At 45.2% G+C, this 18,654-nt stretch overlaps 1 protein-coding gene across 4 annotated transcripts in view; it reads left to right on the top strand.

The window, feature by feature from the left end:
* The window catches only part of LOC122789323 (collagen alpha-1(XII) chain-like), a 1,412,827-nt gene that overhangs the window by 1,052,783 nt on the left and 341,390 nt on the right, over positions 1 to 18,654 (top strand). The gene's annotated exons all lie outside the window — the stretch shown is intronic.

The following is an 18,654-nucleotide window of genomic DNA, read 5'->3' as shown; positions in this document are numbered from 1 at the left end:
CTGGAGTAAACCACCCAGCATGAACAAACAAGACTCCTCAGTAGCAGATGTCAGACATACCCCTGATGATTGTCTGGGGGAAGGTAACACACCCTGGAAATCACCTCTGTGTATCCGGCTGACAGGAGGAAGTGAAATCTAATTTCATGTGTGTCACAGGCCAGGGTAGCATATGGCTAGGCTGCTGTAGGCCCCAGGGACAATAGCATATTACCTACTTATGACACAATGCACACAGACATGTACACAGTGCAATACCTGCTATGTGAGGTGGAATGAGTGTGACAGTGAATGTGTGCAAGGTCTGTGACGGTGTGATAGCTAAGTGTGAGGTTGTTTCTGTCATGGTCATTTGTGTCCTAAGTATAAGGCCAGAGAAAGATGTGTCAGTTATTGGGATGCAGACATAGTAGGATGGTATATGTTGTGACGTAGTTCCTTGCGTATGACTGTGGTGTCCCATCATAGGCTGAAGCAATACATGTATGCTCAGTAAGTGGTACTCCTGGTGAATCCAGCTGACATTTGAACTGTTGTACCACCTGAAGCTGTAGGCCTAAACAGCAGAGTATGGTGTATGTTCATATTCCCTGGTAACACTGTTTTGTGTGTTTCCTGTAGTCTGCACAGATTACATTCCTCAGGCATAGGTATCTGTAAGTAGGGGCACACAGTACTGTAAGGTACATAGCAAATGCTCATCTGTGTTAGCATACATTTGTGTGTTGTATGAATGTCTGATGTGTGTGTAATGATGCCTGTACCATGTCCGCAATCACATGCATGATGCAGGGTTTGCGTGTGTACCTAGCAACATGTATACTCTGTTACAGCAGTATGCCAGCTATATTAACAACTGCGCACATATGTTAGGTAGGGGTATGGCATCAACGACTAGGGTGGGTTACTGGTTATACTGTAACTGTACTTCACATTCATTGCAATGGATGACATATTTCTGCATGCATTAGCTTGATATGTACCCCCCTGGAAGGCTGTGCATTGGATCCCAAACAGTGAGCTGAGTACTGGTGTATACTGGTGTGGCAGGCACTGTCAGCCAGTTGTGGGCTGAGCACTGATATGTGGTACTGAATGTGTGTATCCTCTGACAGACGAACAGATGCTATATATGGCAGTTAACTGATATCTGTACTGTATAATGTTAAGTGTGCCACATGACTTGCTCACACATATCGTTTACTTGTCTTCCAGGCTTATGGCTCATCACAGGAACCCCTGCTACACAGCTGCAGAGGAACAGGAAATCCACCACAGCCTGGTTCAGCACTATACCCTGCTGTTTTCAAGGGCCAGCCAGCACCAGCAGGAGTGTACTGCACTGTGGCAAGAACTTGTTCATCCGGTAAATGACATAGGCATGCATAACCAGACATATGAGCAGGTACGCCATCACTGCAGTGATTTAATTAGACATGTCCAGCAGCGTGTGTCTGATATCCACAGACAACAGCTTGCCACAGGTGGTGGGGTGGCCATACATCCCCCCCTCACCAGAGTGGAGGAACCGTTGCTAAGTGTGGTGGCTCCTGGCCTACAGCAACAACATCACACATGTGTCGTCATGGAGGCCAGAGCCACCCAGCATGGTGACATGGAGCGTGCAGGTAACATGCCCTAGCTATAGACTACTCTTACCTGTATTGTTAGATTATGCATGTGTAAGATGTGTACTGTGTTTAGCAGTTGTGCTGCCTATTGTGTGCAATACTGATAATTTGAATAGTATCTGTACACCTATGCCTGTTGTTCTACTGTAGTTTAGCACACTGACAGTAGTAATGCCACAGTTGTGGCCACTGACAAACTGTGTCATATTCTTGCAGGTCCCTCTGGTGTGACAGCAGGGCAGATGTTACATGCTGGTGAGTGTGTTAACACTTTAAACTTGGTATTGAACTGTGCATGTCATAGGTGAGGTGTAGGCCATGTACACATAACACACCTATGCATAATGCATGCTGTGCATGCTTGCTATGAGACATGAAACATCTCAGTAATGTCAGTAGCTGCCTCAATCACATGCAATGCACAGAGCATCAGACACAAATGTGGCAACACTGTACTGCATATTGGATAGGCATAGTTGACACACATGTACACAACATAACACGTTTGTCATACGCAGTACACCTCAACATGCTACATATAGTGTAACCGGACACCCGCTGCCAGGTCACACTTCAGTATCCCACACACCACACATACTATACCTGAGGGGTATGGGGCCTAGCATGGGGCTGTGCAACACTCCTCAACACATAACACAGTCATATTAGGCAATGCTCCTGAATGGACACCTCACACACCCTTTTGCAATGTGGCTGTGTAATTGTGAACTTAGCCATGGCACTGCGGTTCAGGTACAGCATGCTAGGCAGTGGTCTAGCACACTTTAGTGGCCTTGAGTGACCACATGATGCATGATGATGATGGCTAATGGTACTACACCCCATACTGTTACAATGGCCATGTCCAGGATTGGTATCCCATCATGTATACATGCACCACTCATCCCGTGTGTGTACATAGCATGCATGTGCTACACCTGTGTCCACAATTATCTGCTACAGACAAAGACACTGCAATCAGACATGGAAATCCATGTGACACACAGATAACACATGCAGCCATGGTATGTATACCTGTGTGTGTTGGTGCACAGGACATTGCAGAGCTTATAATACTTGCACAGAAATGTTGTGTCCTTGTACACATTGTGTTCCAGGGTGTAGGCAATCACTGAACATGTACACACATGCACCACAGCCATGTACACTGTCATTAACTATGGCTGTCTACACTCACACTGCATGGACTTGAGCAACACTTATTCTGCATGCTGACACATGTGCGTGACTGTTTGCCTTGTGATACTGTCACCCACCTTCAACCAGTATTGAGCATGATTTGGATTTCTGTTGTGTGTGTGTATCTGCTGTAGTGAGGAGTGGGCATGTGTTCCTGTGTTCCTGTGTTCCTGTGTTCCTGTGTGCCTGTGTGCATGTGTTCATGTGTGCCTGTGTGCATGTGTGCATGTGTGCATGTGTTCATGTGTGCATGTGTGCATGTGCAGACCGTAACGTGTGTTTCCTGTCTTCCTCTCACAGGTGCTGAGGTAGGGCTTGGCGAAAGCAGCAGGCGACCTGAAGCCACTGCCACGAATAGTGGTGATGATGACACATGTATTTTGGCACAGGGAGATTTGACAGGGTCTGTCGTTGGTCCACCAATTGACAGTATACAGTGTTCAGCCCCATCTATGTGCACACTCATACTGCCATTACATCCCTCACCACCAATGGCCATAGGGGAGGGACAGCATACAGTTGGCATTGACCAGGAGAGTGTGGTACCCATGGCACGTGCATCCCCTCACAGCAGCCATAGATGTAGACCCGGAATGGTACCACATAGGCGGAGGTCCAGGGGTTCTCGGGGGAGCACCACTGGATGTATTGCCCCTGGCAGGCGTGCCCTCACAGGTCTAACGATGACCACTATGTTCTGGGCTGTAATGCATGCTCAGACACGTATGGAATGGTACAACAGGCAGTGACTTAGGGCGCAGAGGGCACATAACACCGCTATCAATGACAGCATCCATGACCTTGCCGGTGCCATCCGGACATACACCGAGGTCATTGATAGACATTGGGGGGAGACAATAGATGCCCTCCACAACATGTCTTCCTCGAGCCAGGACGGTGTGGGACGGTTGCGACATTGACGCGGACGCATGCCAGCAACAGCAACAGCTGGCAGTGGTCACGGATGGCCCACAGCTCACAGCCGCTCCCGTAGTGTCAGTACCATTGTCCATCCCAGTAGACCACGTGCACTTGGCTCTGGCCAGTCCCAGCAGGGGCATGGGTTCAGTCGTCATACCTCTGACTCTGATGGCAGTACCCAGTCAGGGTTGGTACCCGATACCATCCATAGCACCCCTGCCAGGCGCAGGTACTGTGTCTGTGGCCGGAGACAGTGATCTGTACAGCCAAGCAGGTACAGTCTGTGGCTGTCCCACAAACCACCGTATATGGCAGCCACATGGTGGAGCTGTGTGCATGCAGACACACACACATTAAGCAAACAACTAGGGCTCACACATACACACACACATTACATCAACATTGGCCCATGCTGTACTGTTGTCCCTCACACACACACACACACACACACACACACACACACACACACACACACACACACACACACACACACACACACACTCACACAGACATGTCGATTGGATGGGTCATTCTCAGGCTCTGGCAAACAACAAAATGCCCTGTGCATATGATGATACCTGTGCCGCCTCCTGTCATCTGCATTATTGATGGAGGGACAGGCTAATATGGTGCTGATGCACAAGGTGACACTATAGCAGTGTAGCAATAATAGCGAGTTGTCAACAAGGAAGTCTAACTACATCCTTGTAGGTATATCTGAGCAGACATTATGCATCAAAGCTCTAATTGTCAATGTAGCATTGTTTACACCACTGTTAGGTCTAAGTATGTATTATCCACCCATGTGCCAATTGGCTGATGTGTGATGTGTTGCCAACATGTGTTAGCAAGTGGACAGTACATGTGTGATGTGTGCAGTACAGATTAGCAAGTGTACATCTGTGAACATGGTGGGTGCGCACTGTCTGGATGTACGTGCATAGTGGACACATGGGACATGTGGCATACCCTGTCGTACACATTATTAACATCCCATTGCATCTTTCAATGGCCAGTATGCATTCTACTACAGTTATGTACTAACATGGGTAGATGTGTGTATGAAATGGTTTGACACTATGCTGCGGGTGATACCGTTAATATCAGTCAATGATTTGCTGTCTGGTAGTATACACAACGTCAACAGCATGACTATAAGCAATCATTGGATGATGTCCTGACAAATGATACACAGTAGTAGGGAACCCAGTATCAGTTGGATTTTTCCGGTGCTACACTACAACACTAACCAGTGGTGATGACCGCCACCCATTACTGTGACCACATCTGTGTGTCATGTAGCCCCCTTAGGTACATGCAGACACACTAGGGATGTGTCCATCCAAATCTGGAAATGCATGGAATGGCCTACAATGCATTCCCTGGATGGGACGCATATCCTACACAAGGGTATCATACAAACAGATACCTGTTGTGTGATACATGCTGTACAGCAGTAAGCCGACTATGGCATAGTCATCCTCATGTACTATACATACTATCCCGTTAGTACCACACCGGTGGTAGCCCTCAACATGTATGTCGGGTACCATTGTGTACATACAGACCCATGTTATGTCATGTGTCTCTTGGTATCCACATATCCATAGGTATTGTGGAGTCCCAAGGAGTATCATAGACATTAGAGGCCTGAATGCATATCCACAAGGCAGTCATACACCTATAAAGACTGTCCATTCTTGGCAGACTTTGTTGTGTATGACCATGTCTGACATATACCCCAGGCATATACCCTCACTCACACTACTCTTAAGTAACTGTCATGGGTGTGTGTGCTACAGATGACCTTGGCCACAGAACATGACAGTGGACAGCCATGTCACATACATACATATGTGACCTACGATCTGAGTAGCAGCAGCACAACCTGTCAATGGAAACAAATGTATTCATGTAGTATGCAGGTTTCACACCTATGTACTGATTGAGGGGACATGTACACATATATATTTGTCACGCAGATACCTGATGTCTGCAATGCACTTACTGTTGTCATCATACTATGTCATACCATAGTAAAAGCAAAACCCACACCGTGTTGACCAACACTGACACATTAACACGTCATTCTTGGCAGACTTTGTTTGTGTATGACCACCATGTCTGATATACTGCATATACCTATATACACTACTCACACTAAGTAACTGTCATGGTGTGTGTTGTTAATGACCTTGGCCACAGAACATGACACAGTGATGATACATGCATACATCATATACATACATATGACCTGCATAGCAGCAGCAATGCACTTACTGTTGTCATCATACTATGTCATACCATAGTAAAAGCAAAACCCACACCGTGTTGACCAACACTGACACACACAATCAGCATTTGTAGTATTCAAAGCCATACTTAACTATGTTATGATACTAGGGATAGACACATTAACACGGCGCACTATTTGGTTTACTGGCTGGTTTCCCTTCTCCTGCAGTATTTGAAGGATGGTGACATCATCAGACTTTCCAAAGAGGAATGTACCTCTTTCAGTGTGTTTTCACAGTCTTCAAAAAGGTAACACCTCTCAAAGGAAACTGCATCCATACACACACTCTCTGTTTGGAGGATTCATAACCCCTATCGAACTATGTTATGATTCTAGAGAGTAAAGCATTAACATGGCGCGCAATTTGCTTTACTGGCTGGTTCCTCTTCTCCTGCTGTATTTGCAGGATAGTGACATCATCAGACTTTCCAAAGAGGAATGTACCTCTTTTAGTGTGTTTTCACAGTCTCCAAAAAGGGCACTCCTTTCAAAGACAATTGCACACATACAGTAGCACACTCATTGTTTGCAGGATTCAAACTCCTACCTAACTATGTTATAATACTAGGGATAGACACATTAACATGGTGCACTATTTGCTTTACTGGCTGGTTTCCCTTCTCCTGCAGTATTTGTAGGATGGTGACATCATCAGACTTTCTAAAGAGGAATGTACCTCCTTTACGGAGTTTTCCCAGTCTCCAAAAAGGGAGCACCTCTCAAAGGAAACTGCACTCATATACACCCCCCCCCACACACACACACACACACACACACACACACACACACACACACACACACACACACACACACACACACACACACACACACACACACACACACACTTTGCAGGATTTAAACCCCTACCTAACTATGTTATGATACTGGAAAGAGACGTATTAACATGGCACGCTATTTGCTTTACTGGCTGGTTTCCCTTCTCCTGCTGTATTTATAGGATGTTGACATCATCAGACTGGACATGGTGATGTGTGTACACTTTGTTTTATGCCATTCCAGGAATGGTCCATGTGGGTCAGCAGGTGTCAACAGCTTGAACATGACCTCAGTATCCTTACCTTGTGTGATCTATCTGTGGACACATTGACATTCCGTCATATGTCAACACATATTTATGCACAGCTTCTTGGTTTTGTGGATACTATATGTGCCTGGGATGTTGATAAATGGCTATTCAAAGTCTATGTGACACATGTGTAGATGTGTTCATTGATGTATGTCCTGAGTGGCTGCCTTGCAAACAGTCTAGCATGTTTGGAAACCATGATCCACACATGAACATACCACAGTTGGTAGGGTTGTGTGTGTGTCAGCTTCCAATAGCTCTGTTTATGACTGCAACCATGATGGACTCCATGGCCTTGCAGATCAAACCTCATAGGCATACTGGACTTGACTTCCCATGGTGTGTTGTGCGCCAACACTTGTGGGGAGTGCCATATGTAGCTGTGACACATTCAACGGTTTCACATCCTGTGTAGGGGGTGCGGCTCAGCTGACTGTTCAGGTGCATGATCTGTTTGTTCTGTAGTTTGTGCATGACACATATTGGGAATCAATGTATTCCACCTGCTGCCATGCTTTTGGCAGTGGGGGTAGCTGCTCATCCATTCTACATGTGATATCTCCTGGTATGATGATGTGGACTATTGTCAGTGGGGGATGGGTATGTACATATGGGCCTGTCTGTCATGATGTCGGCATTGACACTTAGGTACAGTTGGCCCTGACTCAGGACATATATGGGTGTACATTGATATTTATGACATAGCTGAAGGAAGTGTCATGATTCAGTCTGGACTCCTTCTCAGCTCCTCTTTACAAAACACTAAAGAACATGAGCACTAATCCCTGTTATACTCTTTTACATGCTTAACACCCTACTGATCCTTTGTGATCAGGCTACAGAGTATGTCATGATAATATCCTGGCATGTCCAGGGGTCAGTTTTGTGTGTACTCTTCAGTCCAGCTGGTGGATATTGTGATATTGACACAATGTCACATCTGCCTCATGTACACCGACAACCCTCTCCTCATCCCGACAAACTCAGATATATTTGTGAGATGCACCTATATAGACATACAGGGAGCTGAACTCTCTCGACCCATGACTGGCACAGTCTATCAGGCGATAAAGGTAACCACACACACCACATATCAGTCTCGCATATCCTCTAGCAACAGCACCCAAACCACATTAGCACACATTGACATACTCGGATGCTGTAAATGTACTCTACCTAAGCAGCAGAGACCTCAAAGCAGACACACACACACCTGCTACCCCACTACAATACCCACATATCACAAAGTTCACAATGTCAGTGTGCCACGCAGTCACTGCCCTTCGGGCTAAACAACACACCTAATACACTTGTAGTAGGCGACACTTATGTTCAGACACACTGACGTACCACTCACCAGCCCTGACAAGGGAATAGTCACTTTGGGTTGTCTGTTGGGTGCCAGGATCTGCTGCATAACACAGGCAGTCAGGTCACTCCAAAGCAAGTACAAGACTGGCACCATCATTGTCCATGCTGATGTGTGTAACCTCAGACGTTACTCCCTGGACCACATGACATGATACATGGAGGTACACTCTGATCATGTAGCCCAGGCCAGTATGACCTTGACCTTGTCTAGCATCTTACACCCACCAATTATGATGTTACAGTATACAGGCACACATATCACATGTAACAGTTGGCTAACAAATTTGTTTCATTCATAGGGGATACAGTGTCTGTCGGCATATGGTGACATGCTCAACATGCCACATACCTTCACTATGGACAGCTTGCACCTGTCACCCTTGGTTCATAGGTTCATAGGTTCATAGGTTGGTACTAGGCTATCAGCCCTAGGGCCTATACAAGCCTAGCCATAAAATTCCCTGGCTATTTCTTCCCACATTATTTACTTTCCTGGACCCCTGTCTAGCAGGGCGACTGACGTGATCCCTAGGGTGAATTTCCTTTCTCCCATCCAATCGTCAAGGTTCCTCTTGAAGAGGTCCAAAGAGGCACTCTGCTTGGCATGTATGGGCAATCTATTCCAGAGTCTGGGGAGTCTCTGGGTCAGGAACCTATCCCTCCAGCATGTTTTGTTTATTGTGATGACAAGGTTTAGATCACTGGAGCGTGTAGCTCTGAGGGATTGGGATTTCTTTAAGTGTAGCATGTCCAACAGCTCTGGGTTTGACATGGCCTTGTATATTAAGCAGAGATCACCTCTGAGTACGATATCGACAGAGTATAGCTGGAGTTTTTAAAGCGGTCAGCGTAGGGCATCTGCTTTAGGCCTGTGATTCTTTTAGTGAGGTATTTCTGAGGCCTTTCCAGTTGTTGCAGATGTCTTGAGAGGTACATACCAAATGGGGCATTGTATTCTATAATGGGTCTAATGAGGGATGAGTACAGTGGGACAATGACCTCTTTTTTCTGGATGAAAAGCCCTTCGTGATGAGGTGTGCCACATAGAAGGATTTCCTGACTGTTGTGGCGATGTGGTTATCGAAGGTGAGACCACTGTCCACCTGTGTCCCTAAGTCTCTTATCACACTTTCTGTGTTTACTGTACTGCCACCTATATGGTAATTCATGGATACATGTTTTTCCCAAAGGGGATAACAATACATTTCTTGGCATTGAGCTTGAGCCCATGGCTCTGGCACCAAGCATTTGTTTCTGTAAGGCCCTTTTGTAGAGTATCCACATCATTTGGGGATTCAATAATGGCTCCCAGTTTGCAGTCATCTGCAAACTTTGTTAGCCAGAGTCCCTTAGTGTTGACCTGTACTTCAGAGAAGTAGATGCCAAACAAGAGCGGCCCCAGGACTGAACCTTGATGTACTCCATTTGTCACTTGTCTGGAGCTTGGTTTGGAGTCAGCTACTTTTACAGTGTGGGTTCTATCAGTAAGCCATTTAGCAACCCATTGGGTGACATAGGGATTAATGCCCAACTTAGTAAGTTTATCTATGATTCCATAGTGGGGGATGGTGTCAAAGGCCTTGGCAAGGTCTAGATAGGCTGTGTGGACCACCTTACCCTTGTCCATGGCTCTGGAGACTGATTCAAATAAGTCAATCAGGTTCAGGAGACAAGATTGGCCCTTCACAAACCCAAACTGGGTGGGGTCCAGTGTTTGAAGGTTGCCAATGTCTATAAGTTCCATGATAATACGCTCCATGACCTTGCAGATAAGGCTTGTCAGACTGATGGAACGGTAGTTTCCGGGATCCAAGGTGGATCCCCCCTTGTGGATTGGGATAACTGTAGCTCTGCACCACAAAGTGGGCATGAAACCTGAGGTAAGGCTATGATTAAACATGACACTTAAGTGAGGTGCCAGTTCATATTGTAGTTCATGTAGTACACAGCCCGGGATGTCATCTGGTCCCATGAATGCTGTATTCTTGGCTTTAGAGAGTGCATTTTGTACCTGTGTGGCTGTTATTACTGGAATTTGGCAATCTTCTGGTATTGAGATGGGCCATTTAGGGGGTGAGGGGGGTGAAGTTGGCACTGAATCGATCTGCCAGGATATTGGCAATATCCTTCAGATCAGTATATTTAATGCCATTCTGTTTTAGCTCAGAGCAGATCTGAGCATTGCCATTTAGATTCTTGACATAGTTATAGAATGCTTTGTGGTTGTCTTTGAAATCTTTGGCAATTTTATTTTTGGAACTAGCTTTGTTGGATTTTATGAGGCATCTCAGTTTCTTACTGAGGCTAGTAAGGGAGTTTTTTGCATCCTGGGATTTTCCTCTTTTCTGCAAAAGTTTCTTCCTTTTGTTGTAAAGTTTGTTTATGGCAGGGGACCACCAGATTGGCTTCCTTTTTTTGGATGAGAGCATTTTGGTTCTATTTGGGATGGCACGATTCATGCATGAGTGGATGTGCTAGTACAGTGCCTTAGTGTAGGATTCAGCAGTTGAACTTTCAGTTCCTGTCTGCATGGGTGTCATGAAGTTTGTCACTTCTGACTTGAGTAGCATGACGTTGGCTTTGGAGAAGTATTTTATGGTGGTTTCTTTACTGGGACTTTGGACTTTGGTATGCTGGCTAAGGATCTTGCTACCACCAGAGTGCCTTTTTTAAGCATGGCTCAGAAGACAAACCCACCTCCATAGACATTACAGGTTAAATGAAACTAAGGGTAATGCTGCTCAACAACAGTTGTGTTAACCTCATATTGTGGCCACTCAGGACTCTCCTCAGTATGGAGGAGAGCAATATCTGTGCACTGACAGACACCTGGTTCAGGCTCGCTTATGCACACCAGCACTACCAGGTTATGTTTCATATCATGCTGTCTGACAACAAGACTTGGAACAGACAACACAACTAGGGGGAGTATCCACATACATCACAGATACACACACCTCCAGGTTAGTAGCACTGCACAAAGCATCACAGACCATACATATACAACTACCATTGTGCAGTACTGCTTTTCAGTTTGTTGCCTGCTACAGAACACACTCCCAAACTCAGGAACCACACTCGGCTTTTGTGGGAACTACGGAGAATATGAAGATCTCCACAGACACCATTATATTGTGTGACTTCATATACACACTTATTGACTGGGGATACTACTCAAGCCCCGACAACCTCACCCAACAGTCACTACAATTTGTGGACTCATATGCTTTGGCACAACCAGTCAGCACAACCACAAGGGGGAATACATATTGGACCTGCTCATCACCAACATGGGGACTCTATGTTCCACATCAGCAATATACCCCTCATTGGTAAGGTCAAAACATACATGTATCTCACAGGACATATATATACCCTCCACACACCCATCCTGGGTAATCTTGGTGAACTTTTCATGAGCCAACATCTCACTTCACCGAAGCAAGGTGGTATCCTTCAGAGATCCTGAGACAGTGGCATATACGGCTCACACTGCTGCATCCTTTACATACACATTCTATGGACATCTAGTGGACTGCATGGATTGTGCTATCCCAAATAACAAGACCCACTACTACAATGGCAGGGGACCTGTCTGGTAGACCCCAGCCATTAATAAGCTGTACAATGTCAGGAGGACACTACTACATGATAGAGCACAATCCCAGACTGGGAAGACATCTGTGATCTGTACTAGCAGACAGCTACAATCACTCATGGACGTTTCTAAGGGCCGCTTCTACCAGACAATTGCACCTGACATGTAGGACTATCACACAGCCTTCTTCAGTTATGTCAGGAACCTGGGTGGACACTCACTGATATGCTGTGAGTTACTGCATACTGACTAAACCTACCCTGAACTCACTGGCATTGCCTACATCCTGGCAAACAGGTTCAGTGCAGATGTCTCCCACCCATCCCCCCTAAGGAGCAACTGTCCATCCCAACAGAGTATAACCTCCCTGACATCACACAGTAACAGGTGAGTGCTGCCCTCCCCACAGTGTACATCACAGTATCAGTGTGACCAGATGATGTCCCAGCCTGCATCATACACGAGCATCATGACAAATGCAACTCTCACATTACATCACTGTTCAATATCGGAGTTACCACAGGATATATACCCAAGGAATGGCATACTGCAACAGTGGTCCCACTCCACAGAGTTGGTGCCACAACAGACCACAGACAATATTGCCCTATAAGCCTATGTAGCCTGTTCTGCAAAGCCATGGAGCATATTGTCATAGGACTCCTACACATAGACATCGGGAACCTACAGACACTGTGTCCTACTCATTTATGCATTGTTGTGGGCAGATCTTGCCTCGAGAACCTGTAGGTATTCTTTAAATGGCTAACAGGTCCATCGACATAGGGACGGCTATCCACACAGCCTACCTGAACCTTGCAAAACCATTCAACACAATAACCCACTGGGCCATTATGCACAGGCTCACCAGCATCAATTTGGACACATATCTCACACAATAGATTGGTACCTAGATCAGGGATAGCACCCACATGGTCAGAATTGCAGGTGCCATGTCTGACTATACAGCAGTTACACATGGCTTCCCACACAGCTTGGTCCTGGGATCTCTCTTGTTCAGTATATATTTGTCTTACGTACAGGCTATCACAGGGGGAATATGGCTGAACATGTTTGCACTTGACTGCAAACTGGGTGCCATGATCAACTCTCCAGCTGCCACATGCATACTCAATCAGGGTCTCACAGAGATGGATGACTGGTGCCTGAGCCATGACCTACAGCTAAATGCCACTAGTTGCATAGTCATCCCCTTTGGGAGTAACAACATGCCCACACATTACCACATAGGTAGTACTCCATTACATATGGTAGGAGTTGTTAGGGGTTTGGGGACATCACTTGTTCGTACTGTCGCCTTTAACATTCACATTGCCAAAGTGGTTGGACACACCTTCTATGTGTGCCACCTTATCCCATATGGTTTCACATCTAGATCGAGGGAGATCATTGTGCCCCTATACTCATCACATCCATGCTTGGTTACAATGCCACATTTGGGGTGTACCTTACCTGACACCTGCAGCAACTGTACTGGCCACGGACGGTCCTCACCAAGCAGATCTAGGGACTCACAGAGATGCCATGCATAGTTCAGATGCAGTAACTCCAGCTCTACTCAGTTGCTTACCACCTACTCAGATATGATGTGTGCCTGTTGTTTACAGCTATACCCAAACCAGAATTACTGGACATGCTCCACCTCAGGATATCCAACTCCCTTGGAGATACACACTGCAGGGACATATACCTCAGCACAGATGTTAATAGGACATTATGGAGGGACAGATTCTTATCCCAGAGGCTCCACTCACTACAGAATGTAATCCCAGTTTCACATAGGCAGAGCCACCCACTGACCACCTACTGGAGACATCTTGACGACTGTATGGGTGATTGTATATTTACCCCTAGGATATCTTCTGTGTCCCTGCTAGACAGAGGCACACTAGTAAACGTACATGGGCTATCTTGTGTGACCTACTATTCACACACACAGTGTAGTAATCTGACAGGGTTGCGAATGCCAAACACACTCTGGCTAGGCTTGTACATGCCCTAGGGCAGATAGCCTAGTATCGACCTATGAACCTATGCTAATGTTCAAGATGCACAATGTTTATTGCCGATACTGTTTGCAGGTCTTTATCATCTTTGCTTTACCAGTTTCCATGAAGAACTTCAGTATCTGCAGAACATATTTGATTATGACAGGGTTCCACTATATTATAGATGTGTCTGTTGTCATATAACTATGTGCACAGGACAGATTGCTGTATAGTGACAGGTTCCTGGGTTAACAGATGCAACTGCCAGATATGAGTGGCCCACTGCTGTACTCAGACATGGCCTAAGTGTGTGAGCATGCCCAGTTCTGACATTCCATGTTTTGTTGCCTGACATTTGTCTCATTTATTCAAGTGTGTGAGCATGCCCAGTGTGACCCTTCAGTATGTTGCTATCTGAGGTCCACTACATATGTTGATGTGTGTGAACATGACCAATATTAACATTTATACTGTGTGTGTTGGAAGTCAGGTTCTGCTCTCACTGCAGGACTCACCTTTGTGTCATAACTCAACAAAGATTATTCTGTGCCTGCAGGGTTTCCATGGAATACCTTGCATAGACTTATCAACATTCCATCATACAGGTGGACCACTGCAATACTGTCATGGTTTAGTGGTTCAGTACTTTGGCTATAGTGCACAGTATTCTGGGTTCGAGGCCCATCACTGCTTTATATTTTCATAATGATCAGACCAGACTGTTTAAGGGCCTGTTAAGCAAATATGAGCATGTTGGCTTTTGTTCAGCTATGCCCTACTTAGACCACACTTGTCCGACATTGCTCAATATTCACCAACATTGCTGGACGTTGCCCAATATTACTGAACATTGACCACAGTTGTGCTAGTTGGTGTGTATGATTTTGTTTGCATATACTACATGGTGGTAATTGCTGTTTAGCACTGCTTTATATTGCTTAACACATGGCATTCATGCCTTAGGTGGTGCTGCAGGGCTGCCTATGTCGGATGCACATACTACACTCCCTGCACATGTTTGGAAGCAGGTAGTGTCAACGTAGGCATCCCTTTTACTTTATGTGCGAGTTGGAGAGGGGTATCATTTCCAGAGTTCCTACTGAGCCAGTATATGTGCTATGCGTTGCCTCTTTGCCAAGGCCAAAGCATACTGGGCACGCCTCCTTCTGCCTACTGGGGCAGACTCAGGTTGTTCCTCCTCTGAGTCACGCTCTGCCTGTGATGGCCTTGGCAATGGTGGGGGGTTGTTTGGGCCAGGCCTATGCTGGTCCTGCTGCAGCTGTTTTCACAGGATCATATTATGTAGCATAGCACATACCATGACAGTTTGGGTACATGTAGTTGGTGAGTACTGCAAGGCTCCACCAGATGTGTCCAGGCACCGGAACCATGACTTGAGCAGCCCAAACACATGCTCTATTACATTACGTGTTTGTGTGTGTGCCTCATTATGGGGTTCCTGTTCAGGTGTGTGTGCGTTTCTGATGGGTGTCATCAGCCACGGCTCCAGTGCATAGCCAGCATCCCCCACTAGGTGACCATGTGGGATGTCCCCATTGGCAGATGTCTGGTACAGCTGCGTCAGATGCCAGATATGGGAATCATGGTAGCTTCTAGGGCAGCCTGCACACACATTCAGTATTATGCCCTGGGCATCACACATGACCTGGCAGTTGATGGAGGGGAAGCCCTTGCGGTTGAAGTAGACCCTACCCTGCTCGCCAGCTGGTGCTTTGATGCATATGTGCGTGCAGTCTATTGCATCCACTACCTCAGGGTATTCCGCTATTTGCTGGAAGAGACGCATATTGCTGGCCAGTACCTCACGGGAATTGGGGAAATATACATGATCACCGACATGTGCTGACATGGCATCCAGGAACTGGTGTAGAACCCTGGATGCTGATGCCTGTGATATCCCCATCATATCACCAGTTGGTCTCTAGAAGGTACCTGTTGCTAGTATTCTTAGGCCAACACATACCTTGGTTTCCACTGGGATGGGTTCCCCTCTGTTGGTTCTGTGTGTGAGGCGTGGCCTGCACAGCTCAACAATTTGCTGCAGGAGGTCTCTGTCCACTCTATAGTGCTCCACTATCTCCAGCTCATGTAGCCCCTGGTATGTTACCCTGGGCCTGTACACTCTTCTCCGTCTCCTCACTGTGGGTTGCCCAGCAGCATTTCCATTGTCACCACCCTCAGCATGTTGCATATGTCACCTTATAACAGCAATGGCTGCCCCTAACATTTCTTTGTCTCGGTAAAGCTTTTTCAGTTTTCACTTCTATTAGCTTACTGCAGTGTCTGTTGTGAGAAATATGATGGACTGTTGTTGGCAGAGTTTTAAGTGCTAGGCTGGGCTGGGCTAGTGTACTGCCTGTGTAATTGCCTGATTCTGATTGTTTTCACCTGCTAGCTCTGCTAGTACTCCCTGGTAGCTTCCTACTATTTGTTGTGCTTCCTTTTTCCTTTCTGTTTCCTCAGGGGGGAGTGCCGCGCACACAAGTGCAAACACGAGCACAGCAGCTAACATGCGTGCACACATGCTTACATGGACTAAAACTTGCTTATTCAGGTTAAAACATGAGCACACCAGCACAAACGCACTTACAACTCTTTAAACAACCTTATACATGCTTACTCCGGCTTAAACGCACGCACTTACGCTTACACGCATGCACTCTGTCTTACGCGGGTTTACATGCGCGCACACGCACGCATGCACGCTCAGCAAGAAACTTTGGTGTTATCCACAGTATACACCTTCCATTTCTTGGTTTGCCCTAGCCTACCTGTTGACACACCTCTTTCCATGATGTCTAAATGACAGCGGACACATGCCACTCTGCTCCAATGAGCTTCACTTCTTTCATACATACCCCCCTCATGATGTCACCTATCTTCTACTCTGTTACTCCCCATATCCTACTCCTACACTCCACTGACTGTGCTCATTTGCTATGTAAACTAGCCATTCACTATCTTAACACTCATTTACATAGGATTGCCTACTAATGCTTGGTTACATGTCTTAGACTGAGCTTCCCCCCTTAGCAACCTCTACTTGGTGGCCATCTTGTCTTCAGCCTGCCATTCCCTTGCATTGTACATTACCACTTTCAATAAAATCCACATTTCTGGGTTGTAATTTGTAGTATTCTGTGTTTTAGAGCGCAGCCCGTTTGCGCGGTGCTGCGCTACGCTTAAACATTGGAAATCGGCGGAAAAAAAAAATTATTTTTATTTTAATTTTGCATCAGAGAATATTTCCAATGGCCGTATATTTGGCCATTGGTATGCTTCCTGCACTGGATGCAACCTTTATTTGGAGCTATCACGGCTCCGTTTTGCTATTTGCAGAACGGTACTCAGTTGTCAACTGAGTACATTTCTGCAAATAACACTGCTCTTACTCGGACAGGTTCAGGTTTCCTGAATCACAAATCTACCTCATTTGCATGCCTTTCGTCTGCAATTGAGGTGATTTGCATGTCCCAGCCCTGTCCGTGTGAGAGCTGTTTTAGGAGCTCTCTTACACGCCTCTACAGGCTGTTCCTGGATCACTCGTCGGACATGATGGCTGCATGGAGTCTTACTCTACTCTTAGACTCTGTGCAAGTCATTGTGAATATGGCCCTATGTAGTGATAAATATGAATATCATAATAACAGCAGACTTTAATTGTGATTTAAGAGGCAAGTGGAACAAGAAAGTAAATGATATAAGAAAAATATCAGAAGTTGTAAGATGTGGTAAGTTTAAACTTTGGAACAAAAATTCAATGACTTACAAATGGAGTGCATATAGAACTGAAATATGTTGTTATGAGAACAAAGAATATATAAATATAAAACAATAAAAATGGTAAATGAGAAAACATGGAATGAAGAAGGAAACAGATTATTAATACAGTTATGGAAAGATTTTATATATATATATATATATATATATATATATATATATATATATATATATATATATATATTGTACAGTGGCAATTTGATGTGAGAAAAGTAGAGAAAGAGAAATATAAAGAAATATAACAATGCATTGAAAGATTTAGAACACAATGATAGAAAGTACTTTGACAAAAAGAATTATATTTAAGAAATCAATAAAAAACACAAGAATTGTTATATAAGGAAAGATATTATTAAGATAGTCCACCAAATATGATGGTGAAACTAAATGCACAGACCTGTAAATCAATATTATGAAAACATATTTTAGCCATTAAAAAAACTGAAGTGGTTATTTGCAGGAATGAGACTTCTGAAATTCTGTACTCTGCACTTTTTATGCATGCTCACATGATATTACTGTTAATAAGTCATTTTTGTCTGCTTTACACTTTATATTCTTTTAAGTAACTCAGTCATAACTGAAAAATGGCCTTTGTAATCTAGTCTGCAAGCTTGAAAAATATATAAAAGTAACAATGCAAGAAGGACTGCAGCTTATCTAACAGATGTTGAAAAGACTGGATAGGTCACAGTGTTCTAATTTATTTCTCTTTTATTTGCAAAGATGTAGCAGTGTGC

This window comes from Protopterus annectens, chromosome 14.part0 (genome assembly GCF_019279795.1).
Source record: "Protopterus annectens isolate FY-2018-M chromosome 14.part0, PAN1.0, whole genome shotgun sequence".
NCBI lineage: Eukaryota > Metazoa > Chordata > Ceratodontiformes > Protopteridae > Protopterus > Protopterus annectens.
Note: the sequence above shows the minus strand (reverse complement) of the source record. Positions and strands in the feature narration are given on the sequence as shown.